This window comes from Anomaloglossus baeobatrachus, chromosome 9 (assembly GCF_048569485.1).
Source record: "Anomaloglossus baeobatrachus isolate aAnoBae1 chromosome 9, aAnoBae1.hap1, whole genome shotgun sequence".
NCBI lineage: Eukaryota > Metazoa > Chordata > Amphibia > Anura > Aromobatidae > Anomaloglossus > Anomaloglossus baeobatrachus.
In genome coordinates, this window is record NC_134361.1 from 224,593,634 (window position 1) to 224,607,112 (window position 13,479).

The window sequence follows — 13,479 nt, forward strand, 5'->3', positions numbered from 1 at the left end:
GCACTGAGGAGAAGCAGGGTGCTGCTGTGCAATGTAGTCCTGTAAGTAAAAATTGCCCATGTTGAGACCTGCAGCACATAAGAAAAGCAGGGTGCTGCTGGGCCATGTAGTCCTGTAAGTAAAAATTGCCCATGTTGAGACCTGCAGCACTGAGGAGAAGCAGGGTGCTGCTGGGTAATGTAGTCTTGTAAGTAAAAATTGCCCATGTTGAGATCTGCAGCACTGCGGAGAAGCAGGGTGCTGCTGGGTAATGTAGTCCTGTAAGTAAAAATTGCCCATGTTGAGACCTGCAGCACATAAGAAAAGCAGGGTGCTGCTGGGCCATGTAGTCCTGTAAGTAAAAATTGCCCATGTTGAGACCTGCAGCACTGAGGAGAAGCAGGATGCTGCTGGGCAATGTAGTCCTGTAAGTAAAAATTGCCCATGTTGAGACCAGCAGCTCTGAGGAGAAGCAGGGTGCTGCTGGGTAATGTAGTCTTGTAAGTAAAAATTGCCCATGTTGAGATCTGCAGCACTGCGGAGAAGCAGGATGCTGCTGGGCAATGTAGTCCTGTAAGTAAAAATTGCCCATGTTGAGATCTGCAGCACTGCGGAGAAGCAGGGTGCTGCTGGGTAATGTAGTCCTGTAAGTAAAAATTGCCCATGTTGAGTTGAGACCTGCAGCTCTGAGAAGCAGGATGCTGCTGGGTAATGTAGTCCTGTAAGTAAAAATTGCCCATGTTGAGACCTGCAGCACTGAAGAGAAGCAGGGTAAGCAGATAAGAACAGTACCATTAAAGAGAACATGGCACAGAATCCATGGGCATCATATTACTCTGAAATGCTGCGGCAGTTTGACTTTTGATCCCCTTCTAATTGCAGCGTCATGCCATCTCTCTGTCCTGATACAGCCATCACACGTTAGCTGCTAATCCCCAGACAAGAAGTTCCACAGGAGCTGCAGTATTGACCTGTGTCACACAGCATGAGATAAACAGAACCTCTGTAGTATGTGCACACCTGTGTACGCTGTGACACACAGTTCTGTTTTTTATTCATGTGCTTCCTAAATACAAAGCTAAAGCAAGTTTCAAAATCTTCTTCATACTATTTTGGTGTTACAGGGTGTCAGTGCGCGGAGCTAGCGGAGCGCTCTGCACAAATGTTGCAGATCCTGCAGAGCTACGCTGCCTTCTCTCGTCGGATTCACACATCTGTGTTTCACGGCATGCATCAGCTGTGCCGAACCAACAGGTGCATATATACCTGTGACGATGTTACGTTTATTCATGTCCGTTATGTGCATCACAGTCTGTACTTGGACTGCAAAACATGGATGTGGGAATCCATCCTGAGGGGGACAAGACCTGCAGTTAGCATGTAACAGAATATCAGTGCTATAAAAGGAGGAAATCACATGTGAGGAAATAAACGCAGTATAAGGCTATGTGCGCACTTTGTGTCGAGGTAGTTGCAGTTCAAAAAGCATCCTCTGGCAGAAAGGACAATGCTTTTGGCTTTAAAAATGCATGTAAAACGCAAAGAAAGTAGCCTATGCGCACCTTGCGGTTTTCCTGAGTTTTTAGTGCTTTTCCGGTGCTTTTAGAAACGCTGCAGTTTTGTATTGAATGAATGGGAAACGCAGCCAAAATGGCAAAAACAATTGACATGTTGCTTCTTTAAACGCTGAGGTTTTGCCCAAATTTATGCAAATTAAATGCAGCTTTTTGAAGTGCGCACAAGAAAGCTCAATGTACCATTGACTTTGCTTGAAAAGCATAACGCAAGCATTTTGGCATGAAAACACTGCAGTTGAAAAAGCAGTGGAAAAGCGGGTAAAAAAGCAAAGTGCGCACATAGCCTTAGAGCTGTGTGATACGTAAAAACAAGTGAAGACAGCAGCACCCCGGATACACACAGACCTCAGATCCAGCCTGTATTACTGGGAGAGAAACTCCTCCGAGAGAAAAATATGATGCTGCAAACCTCATATGGAGGTCTGGAAATGAATGAAGAGTGGAATCAGAAACTTGTGCAATGTTATTAACTGAGGATAACAACCCTCATGTCAGAGATGTCCATAGCCTTTAGGCCCTGTGCACACACTGCGTTTTTTGCTGCAGAAAAGGTGCAGTTTTTGTTCATAACCTTCCTGCAGCCCTTCCGCAGCAAAATCTAAGAGAAATTCAAAATGTTGTGCGCACACTGCGTGTTTTTTTCCCTACAGGTTTTGCTGCAGAATTTCTGCAGCAAAAAGAAGTAGCATGTCGCTTCTTTTCTGTGGTTTTGCCATCAAATAATGGTTAAAAACTGCAGGGACCCAACCCGCGGAAAAACCACACCAAAACCTCAATAAATCGCGGTAAAACCGCATGCGGATTTTGGGTGCGTTTATGGGGGGGGGGGTGTTGCATTATTTTTTTTTTGCCACCGGTGCGGAATTCTGCCATAGGGTGTGTATTTTACTTAGGAAACAACATTTTCCCAGTGCGCACAGACCCTAAAGAAGGGTTTTCTGCTATAGAGCTGTTCAGAGCTACTCAGGCGTTTCTGTGACAATGGCTGCATTTCTTGTAGTACTATGTATACTTATTGTCGGATTGCAATTGACAAAAAATCTGGAAATCATCGGATTCGTCTGCACAGGTCCAGTTTCAGGCCATTGGTTTATGAGATCTTTTCGGTGGCTTTATGAGGGTACTTGATTCTAATGCAATTTGGTACACGAAGACCTTGGTGACTGATTCTTTGCAGGTCACGACTGCTCAGCTCTGTGTGTCTGATGACAGCTTATTGCATGTGATCGGTATTTCATTCATGCGGCTCCTGTGTCATTAGTTTTGTCTTTGATTAGTTCCTTATTAGAAATTCCATACCTGAACGCTTTATCACATGAGGTTTGTTCTCCTTCCTGCTGGTTCTTTACTGTAACATCGGAGAATCTCTTTATTCTTGCATTTTATTAGTTTGCACAAACAGTTATTCCAGCTTCAGAATTTCCCTGTGTCACCTACAAGTTAATATGTCACCTGGCAATCAGTTTATTGATGGAGTCTTGCAGTGGACTGAGGTGCAAGAAATGTAACTCCTCTGGTTGTGTTTATTTAATGAGCTTAGGATAAAGGTTTATTCGCATGATACGGTCAGATCACGTTTTTTTGCAAAACCAGTAGATTTATCCTTTGAGTGAATAAATAAGCCACTTCGTCCCTGATTCATCCTTGCTCTTTCTCCTTTTTTTTTCTGGAAGCATTTGCTCTTTTTTGAGTGTCTTTATTATTTGCGCCTTTATTCTCTCTATTTTTTTTTTCAGTTGTCTTTGTTTTTAAAGGTTTTATTTTTTTCCTACTCAACTTCGCTTGTCCAGATATTTTAGACAGATTCACGAAATGCTACTTTTACCAAATGTTGCAATTTTTTTCCCTGCATCCTACTCCAGTCACTGACTGGAGTGAGATTTTTTTGGAAGAGTTTTCAGTTTAGCAAAGTTTTGCAGCTTTATTAAAGAGTTTGAGAATTTTGCAACTGAAAAGTCCTAAAAGCTGGTTAAAGACAAAAATTAAATGCACTTTTTATTTTTGCCTCAGTCTTAGACGGCATGCGCCATTTTGAAGACGTTTTCCCAAAAAATACTCAACAAATATCACAAGACAAAAAAAAAGAAAAATGACCAATAAATGGTGTTAGGTTGACCAATAGGTCACAACTGTTGCCAGTGATGACCAAATGCGGAGGGAGTCCTAGGCCCCCCCTCAGCTTCCCTCAGCCCTAATGAGATACAGACAGACGCTGATATCTGCACATAAGGTAAGAAGGAGTGTGTGCTCCGAAGAAGACTGCTAGTTTATTATTGCATACAGGGTTTATCAACCTAATAGGGGCGTAGCTATGTCGCGTACAAAGGCATTAGTTTCGATTCCCGTCATAAGTGTAACTTTCCATTTCAAAAAAAAGAAAAATGACCAATAAATGGCAAGTGATGAATCGGTCCTTAGGTGGTGGAAAATTCCCAATTCCATGATATTACATATGGATTTGCCTATGGATTTCAGGTCACTGCATTACAAAGCTTTGCATTGGGTAATGTGCATTGTATGTATCATAAGAATGAACTTGCTGCAGATGTGAAAATCCATCCTGTTTTCTGAATTTTGGCAGGATTTGTTTCACCTACCTGTGGATGAGGTTTTTCTGTTCTATTGTACAGTAAATTTGCAATGCAAAATCTGAACCGCAAATTCTGAATGTGTGAATAACACCTTAAAAAGATTTAAAGGGGGAACACAATAATTTGTAAATGAAGGGCAATCATAATTAAGGTTCTAATTCCACAGTGAAATTTATTTGCTCTTATTACCATATCTGCAATGATTTTCACAAAACCTTCTATTGTAATATGCTGCGGATTTTCGGCCTGTAATTCTGCAGATCCACTACCTGCAGAGTCCATGGGGCGTACCCTTAGGCTATGTGCCCACACTGCGGAAAATGCGCGGATTTTGCCGCGGATTTCTCGCAGGAAAAGCCGCGGATTTCCCGAAAATCTGCAGCTCAGGCACTTCTCAGCCATTTCTATGGCATATTGGAAATGCTGTGCCCACGCTGCGGATTTTGTGCGGATTTTGATCCGGAAAATCTGCAACATGTCAATTAGGCTATGTGTCCACGGTAGAATGTACCTGCGGATTTTTCTGCATGAAAATCCGCGACTTTCGCGGCAAATCCGCACCTTATTTTTGCCGCGGATTTGCCGCGGATTACCGCGAATTTTCCGCGGATTTTTTTTTTTTCCCCATTCTATACCCAAAATCCACACCAAAATCCGCAACAATAATTGACATGCTGCAGATTTTTCCGGATCAAAATCCGCCGCGGAAAAATCCGCAGCATGGACACAGCATTTCCAAAATGCCATTGAAATGGCTTGGAAGTGCCGCTGCTGCAGATTTTCGGAAAATCCGCGGCAAAATCCGCGGTACATCCGCAGCGTGGGCACATATCCTTATTGTTGCGGATTTTCATCCGGATTTTGGCTTTAAAATTGGGGAAAAAAAAATCCGCACCAAAATCCGCGGCAAATCCGCACCTTTGAAAAGGTGCGGATTTTGCGGGAAAGCTGCGGATTTTGATGCAGAAAAATCCGCAGCTACATTCTCCCGTGGACACATAGCCTTAGGCTATGTTCTCACATTGCAGATTTTTACTGCACATAAAACTGCATCTCTTGGCAGGAAAAATGCTGTGGAAAAACCCCCGCTCGTTTTTTAACCCTTGTTCTGTGGGTTTTTTATGCTTTTTTTTTTTTTATGCACTGAGATTGTGGAAAAATGCAGAAACAATTTCCACACCAAAATCTGCAATGTGGGCACAGCACTTCAGGATTCTCATAGACTCTGCTGGGATGCGTTTTCCCTTCTAGTATTGATTAAAATCTGCAAGAAAAAACACATGAAAAAATACATTGTGGGCACATAGCCTTAAAGAGAGCCAAACATCAGGATTTTCATATATAAAGTAAAGCCAGTGCTATATAAACACTAGGAGGCTGAATGTAACCATACCTTTTGTTCTGAGATTGGATGTTTTATATCAGAAATATGTGCAAGTAAAGTTCCAGCCATGCACTGCTATTTTGATTGACAGCTGCAACAGGGGTGGGAATATGTGGGTCGGGTCTTGCCATCTATTCCCGCCTCTGTCGCCGCCATTCACGTTAATTCTGGCGCAGGGAGACAGATAGAAATAGAAAGAAAGAAATAGATAGCAAGCCCTGACCCACATATTCCTGCCCCTTTTGCACCTGTCAGTCAAATAGCAGGGTATTGCTGGAACTTTACTTGACTACATATGCAGTTTGAATTGCATAAGGAAAAACACAACTTTTTCTAGCATTGAGATGCAAATTAATGGAAGTGAATGGGAAAAAAGCTACATAAAAGTATAAGCAAACATTTGGGAGCAAAAACTGAGCACTGGCGGTTCTGCACTGAAAACTTTGCAAAAAGTCTGTGTGTGCTTATTCCCTAAAATATTCACTTCCATTGTGGGATTGATGCAAGTTTAGCCAAAGTGGGATCATTCTCCAACCGGTGCACTGAGGTTATATATCTGTGCATGCTCCTATTGTGCAGTCCTAAGGCTCACCGATTGTCTAAATAGCCCAGCTTTGGTTCCTACTACAAAAAAAAACCAAGGAGAAAATTGTAGAAAAAATACCCTGACTATAAATAAATGAATTGCAAGTGCTTAATAAACAGGGTACTTAGTATATACATTTTTGCAAAAAGGTAAGAAGCTGTCTCACCTCGTCACGGTGTACCCATCTGAGACAGTCCCTAATCTACTAAAGTTAAAAACATATTCTGTACCTGACTTGTGTCATGTTAAAACTTCAATATGGATGGTAAAGTGGTTAGCTGGGTCCCAGATTAAATACACAGCAAATAGTGAGAAGCTGGTAATTGTTCAGCCTCAGTATCAGGAGGGCTGCACCCCCAACTTGCATTAAAGCAAGATGACAGACAAAAAACACAAAAAAACTGAGCTGTGACAAATGTTCAATAAACATGCAACATTACAAGCATGTGAATTGCAGCCTCAAGACTAGAAAAAAACCAAGGAGAAAATTGTAGAAAAAATACCCTGACTATAAATAAATGAATTGCAAGTGCTTAATAAACAGGGTACTTAGTATATACATTTTTGCAAAAAGGTAAGAAGCTGTCTCACCTCGTCACGGTGTACCCATCTGAGACAGTCCCTAACCTACTAAAGTTAAAAACATATTCTGTACCTGACTTGTGTCATGTTAAAACTTCAATATGGATGGTAAAGTGGTTAGCTGGGTCCCAGATTAAATACACAGCAAATAGTGAGAAGCTGGTAATTGTTCAGCCTCAGTATCAGGAGGGCTGCACCCCCAACTTGCATTAAAGCAAGATGACAGACAAAAAACACAAAAAAACTGAGCTGTGACAAATGTTCACGTATTCATGTATTTTTTCTACAATTTTCTCCTTGGTTTTTTTCTAGTCTTGAGGCTGCAATTCACATGCTTGTAATGTTGCATGTTTATTGAACATTTGTCACAGCTCAGTTTTTTTGTGTTTTTTGTCTGTCATCTTGCTTTAATGCAAGTTGGGGGTGCAGCCCTCCTGATACTGAGGCTGAACAATTACCAGCTTCTCACTATTTGCTGTGTATTTAATCTGGGACCCAGCTAACCACTTTACCATCCATATTGAAGTTTTAACATGACACAAGTCAGGTACAGAATATGTTTTTAACTTTAGTAGGTTAGGGACTGTCTCAGATGGGTACACCGTGACGAGGTGAGACAGCTTCTTACCTTTTTGCAAAAATGTATATACTAAGTACCCTGTTTATTAAGCACTTGCAATTCATTTATTTATAGTCAGGGTATTTTTTCTACAATTTTCTCCTTGGTTTTTTTCTAGTCTTGAGGCTGCAATTCACATGCTTGTAATGTTGCATGTTTATTGAACATTTGTCACAGCTCAGTTTTTTTGTGTTTTTGGTTCCTACTACGTCTGGTTGTTTTCTTCCTGTAGATAGTGTCTGTACTGTAAGGCTGTGTGCCCACCGGACGTGGATATATCCGCAGGTACGGCCGCAGCTGATCCCCAGGATCCGCAGCTATCCATTGCTGCGGGAAACCTGCGGACATTCATGCGACTTACCTGCGGAAATTCTGGCCTCTATCTCCATAGTGGAGGGCCAGGATTTCCGCAGATATTTCCGCAGGAATAATTGACATGCAGTTACGTGCGGCTGCGGGACATCCGCAGCATATTCCGCAGCCGCACATACCGCAGCATGGACACAGACACTCCCCATGTTCCATAGGATAACATGGGGAGGGTCTGTACTTGCTAAAACCTGCGGATTTATCTAGAAAATCCAGATAAATCCTCAGATTTTCTGCGACAAAATCCGCGGTTACATAGTCCCGTGGGCACATAGCCTAAGAGCAGAGAATTGCTTTACATTGTCAATAAGTGACATTTTATTATTGTTTGTAGACACTGATTTCACCTAGACAACCTCCTCGTGTTCATTCCTCTATCACCTCTTATGTTAATATTTTACTGTAATTAGTCCTATCTGTGTCGTTGGGACAATATTAACCTTGCGATTTTGTGCCAACTGAAGGCACACGGTCAGCAACTCGTAGATCTGTTTCTGGTGATTAAAGGGTTATTCCCAAAATAAAACGTTATCCCCCTATCCGTACCTTGCTACATCTTGTGGTATTTACCATTGGGATAACCAATGTTCCCGAGAACCGTGCTCTGCAAACCCCATCTCGAGCAGAGCAGATGGGCACATGCCGTGTAACAAGGCCGTGCACTAAGCTCTCTCCCGCCATTAGAAAATCAATGGAGAAGAGATCACGCTTACGGAAATTCACTCCTTTCAAAAATTGGCTCCGCAGAGCCCCATTCTGGAGATTGTTGGGGACCCAGTGGTCGTCCTGGCATATGGGGCTCGCAGGTTGCCCACTTGGCTGATATCTCCTGTGCAGACTAGTCCTATTGGCTTCATAGCACAGCGTCCTTGTTTCTAAATGTTACAATAAAGGAAATAAAATTGCAAAAATTAAATTGTGGGAAGGGATTAATGCTTAAAATATCATAAGATACTTTTCTCTGCAGTTTCTAATTTAGGATGATTTATTTGTCTAAATTCTGCACATTGTGAAGTTAGCAGACGGGAGAATAACATAGGTGTAACATGACTTCTATTCATGCGGCATGCATTCATATGTATGAATATTGTGTCACTCCTGCAAAACTAATTCCTCTGTCACGGTGTTTAGGTGATGAGTCCTGTCACCGGGCGAGCCGGGAAATTCACAGTCAGCAATTAGGATATGTCCGCACGTTACGTCGGAGTACCTGCAGTTTATTCTGCACGTTTTCCTGCCCTTGGCTTTTGACCATTTTTTAGCACTAAAAACGCATGCGTATTTACCGCGTTTTTACCTGCTTTTTCACCTGCGTTTCTGCAGATGCGTTTTGTTGATCAAGACACTGAGAAATAAAGTTGGAATAGTCAAAAAGAATAAAAAAAGAGAAAAAAAAATTATATTCACTTTTAATATAACTATATGTAAAATCAACAATTATAATGAAATTATAGCAGTTATTCACATGTTAACCGAAAAATTGGTGAAATTTATTATTTTATAACATTTAAATTTTCGGTTCTTGTGTGTGTGTAAAGGAACATTAGAACCCATTAATTCTTGTCCAGAAAAGCATGTGTTTTTGGAGCCAAAAACGCAGTGGAAAAGCAGGTAAAACGCATGAAAAACGCAGGAATTGTGCTTTTTGTTGTTTTTGCCATTTCTCATTGACTCCAATGTTAAGGAAACGCTGCAGAAATGGCAAAAACAACTGACATGCTGCTGCTTTTTCTGCATGGTTTTTCACCCAAAATATGCAAATTAAACGCTGCAGAAAAAAAAGCAAAGTGCAGACAGGATTTCATCTTTTCCCATAGACTTTGCTGTAAAACAAAAACGCATGCGTTTTAGCGCAAAAACGCTGCCGCTAAAAACGCTGCGGAAACGCGGGAAATACGCAACGTGCGAACATAGCCTTAGGGTGAGTGCATTTGCAGTATAGTTTTCCTTGCAGTTTGTTGTCTTTCTTCAAGATGGGATCTTGATCAGAGTAGGTAATGATGGGTCGTGCTGAATGTATGTTTCCAACCTGAGGACAACAGGGCATGTATCTATTAATATACAGGTATGGGCCCTAGAAAGGATACCATGTCACGGCAGATACTGTGTACATTGCATATATTATTTGAGGGATTGTTCTTTAAAGGGAACCTGTCACCAGATTTGGGGTATAAGCTGCGGCCACTACCAGTGGGCTCTTATATACAGCATACTAACATGCTGTATATAACAGCCCAGGCTGCTGTGTAGAACATAAAAATCACTTTGTAATACTATCCTAAGGGGCGGTGCAGACTGATCGGATGGGTGTCTCCGCTCTCTGGTACCGGTGCCTCCTATTTCGGCCATCTTTGTTCTCCTTTTTCTGAAGCCTGGATACATGACATGTCCTACATCATCCACACAGGCCAGCATTGAGGTCATGCGCAGGCGCAATAAAATACTTTGATCTGCCCCTGCGTAGGATCTCAATGCCGGCCTGTGTGGATGACGTAGGACGCATCTTGCACCCAGGCTTCAGAAAAAGGAGGACAAACATGGCCGAAAGAGGAGGCGCCGGTACCAGAGAACGGAGACACCCATCCGACCAGTCTGCACTACCCCTTAGGGGTGTATTATAAAGGGATTTTTATGTCCTACACAGCGGCCTGGGCTCTTGTCATGTCAGAATGCTGTATATAAGAGCCCACTGATGGTTGCTGCAGCCTATAGGCCCCAAATCTGGTGACAGGTTCCCTTTAAACAGATGTCACCTACTCACAGGATGGGTGATAAATGTGGGATCACTGCAGGTCCAAATGCTGAAATCTGCACCAATTCTGAGCATTTTTCTTTTTCTTTCTTTCTTTCTTTCTTTCTTTCTTTCTTTCTTTCTTTCTTTCTTTCTTTCTTTCTTTCTTTCTTTCTTTCTTTCTTTCATTCATATAGGGGGCCCAAAGTCCCCAGTGTGAATGAAGCCGTAGTGAGGATGTACAACTGCTGCTTGGTTTACTGTCTATAGGAGTGTCTGCATCATTGACGCAGTGGTCTATGGGCCCACCATTCATCCTGAAAGAAAAAATGCATCACAAAATGCTATCTGTGTATTTCCTTTTCTTCGGCGCTCCATTGGGAGACCCAGACGATTGGGTGTATAGCTACTGCCTCCGGAGGCCACACAAAGCATTACACTAAAAAGTGTAAGGCCCCTCCCCTTCTGGCTATACACCCCTCACTGGCTACTTTTTTTTTCTTTTTCCTGCATGAAAATCACAGCTTAAATTATATATATTTTTTTGCTGCTTTTTAATGTCTGTTTTTAGGCACTAAGCCAGATTGACCTCACTGGGGGCAAAACGGCAGTAAAAACGCTGAAAGGATTGCCATGCTTAATTTTACACACACCACAAGGAAAATAATAGAAATCTCATTCATTTTGCTATTACTGTAAAACACGGCGTAAAATTGCACAAAAATAAAACGCTAAGTGTGAACAAGCCCTAAAAGCAGGTGGAAGGGATTCAGTGATTATTGTAGCAGAGTTGGAGGGAAAGTCCTCCACGGAAGCTTCTAGTTATACGTGTATAGAAACGCTGCTTTGTGACTCAATTTGGACACTGAATTTCTGATTGGAAAGCAAAAGGTAAACGTCATCAGAACCCGCCTGTGAATCATGCGCTCTACAGGCGCTGCAATGCCAGTAAATAAAGAATAAGGACAGGGTTTGGGGGGCATATAGACCCCAAATCATAATTTTGCATTTTGTCTTACCTCCTTTGATCATGTGATATTCATTGCCGTTTTTGCACCAAATTCTTCAAAATGGCACACACAGCTCATGCTTTGTGCAAAGTAAAAAAAAAGAAATGTCTTTTTTTTTTTCTTGTATTCAATCATTGACACACACACAAAAAAAAAATCATACATTTTGCAAAATGATGCACAAATTGCAACCAAAGTATCTGGCATGCATACAATCTCTTCAGAGAGGGACGGGAGTGCATCTGCGACAAATTGTGACTTATGGAGAAGCTGCAAATGATGAATCAATCACAATGGCGAACATAAACAATCAGTTGAACACATAATATTTATTCATTCATAAAGCGCCAGTAATTCCACAGCGCTTTACATACATTGGCATCACTGTCCCCATTGGGGCTCACAATCTAAAGTCCTTATCGGAATGTCTTTGGAGTGTGGGGGGAAACCGGAGAACCCGGAGGAAACCCACGCGAACACGGGGAGAACATACAAACTCCTTGCAGATGGTGTCCTTGGTGGAATTTGAACCCAGGACCCCAGCGTAGTCGCTAACCACTGAGCCACTGTGCCGCCCATAATATAGACTTCAGAAAAGGTACATGTGAAAAGATGAATATGGGTCAAACAAAACGCCAAGAACACAACAAGACACAGGCGCAAATGCAAAGTGAATCAGGCCCATAGTGTCCTTAAGGGTATGTGCGCACGTTGCTTTTTACCTGCTTTTTACCTGCTTTTTTGCTGCTTTTTCTTCTGCGCTGTTTAATGCCAAAATGGATGTGTTCTTCTATTCAAGCAAAGTCTATGGGAATTTGGGTTTCTTTTTCACACTATGTTGTTCAAAATGCTGCCTTTTTGTGGCAGAACTTTGGTCAAAAACTCAGCTTTGCAGTGCAAAACCCAAATGGCAAAAACAATTGACATGTTGCTTCTTTGAAAAGCTGAGTTTTTGACCAAAGTTCTGCCTCAAAAAGGCAGCATTTTGAACAACATAGTGTGAACAAGAAACCCAAATTCCCATAGACTTTGCTTGAATAGAAGAACACATCCATTTTGGCATTAAACAGCGCAGAAGAAAAAGCAGCAAAAAAGCAGGTAAAAAGCAGGTAAAAAGCAACGTGCGCACATACCCTCACCCTTTCAAAAAATTTTTTTTCCAAAAGGGTTATTCCTTGTACAAAATCCTATCCCAATGTGTAGTAGATATACTAATAATAATATTAACTAATGCCTCCAATTAGAAATGTAGTATAGTTCTCCTGATTAGCTATGTAGCTTACCTCATGTGCAGGGCATTGCATCAGCTTAAGTATCCATGGTTACAGCCACCATATAGGGACAGTTAGTTGCTCATGGTTGTAACCATGGATACCTAGGCTGCAATGCCCTGCACATGAGGTAAAAGCCATGGCTATATCAGGAGAACTATACTACATTTATAGTTGGAGGTATTTGCCAATATTATTATTATTATTTTTTTTTTATAATTTTTGTTTTTTTATTATTATTACACCTACTACATATCGGGATAGGATCTTGGAGATGGGAATAACCCTTTTATCTTTAATGTGGTCATATATAATCCGTGAGGAGCTCAGAAAAAGACCTGGTTACAAAGTCTCCTGTTAGAAGAAGCTCACTGAAGGATTCCCTGATAACTCATGCAACACAGAGGCAATAGAAGGCAAACTTTTTTTTAGTAACCATCTGCAAAAATGTGTTTATTTTTTTTTTTTTTATAAATAATCTGAAAATACATGCATTTTAGTGAAGAAAAAAAAAATATTCCCAAAAGTGGACAACGCCATTAATATCGTCCTTGTGATGTCAGTGTTTTGGCCTTATCTTGTACTGGTAGCAGCGTGTACGTCAGTAGTACATATATGAGGTTTGTGCTACGCTGTTACCGGGGCACAGGTTGGTGTGAGTATGGGACATACGTCAGCGTTGCACAGGTAGAGGTAATTCATTGGTTTCGGCCTTGTGTACAGGTGAGATTGTCCTCCGGGAGGTTATCAATCAGTGGTTGTATCACACTGTGGTATGTG

At 41.6% G+C, this 13,479-nt stretch overlaps 1 protein-coding gene across 8 annotated transcripts in view; it reads left to right on the forward strand.

Annotated features, from left to right (window-relative positions):
* RALGPS1 (Ral GEF with PH domain and SH3 binding motif 1) overlaps positions 1–13,479 on the forward strand; it is a 531,171-nt gene that overhangs the window by 58,148 nt on the left and 459,544 nt on the right. The window lies entirely within an intron of this gene.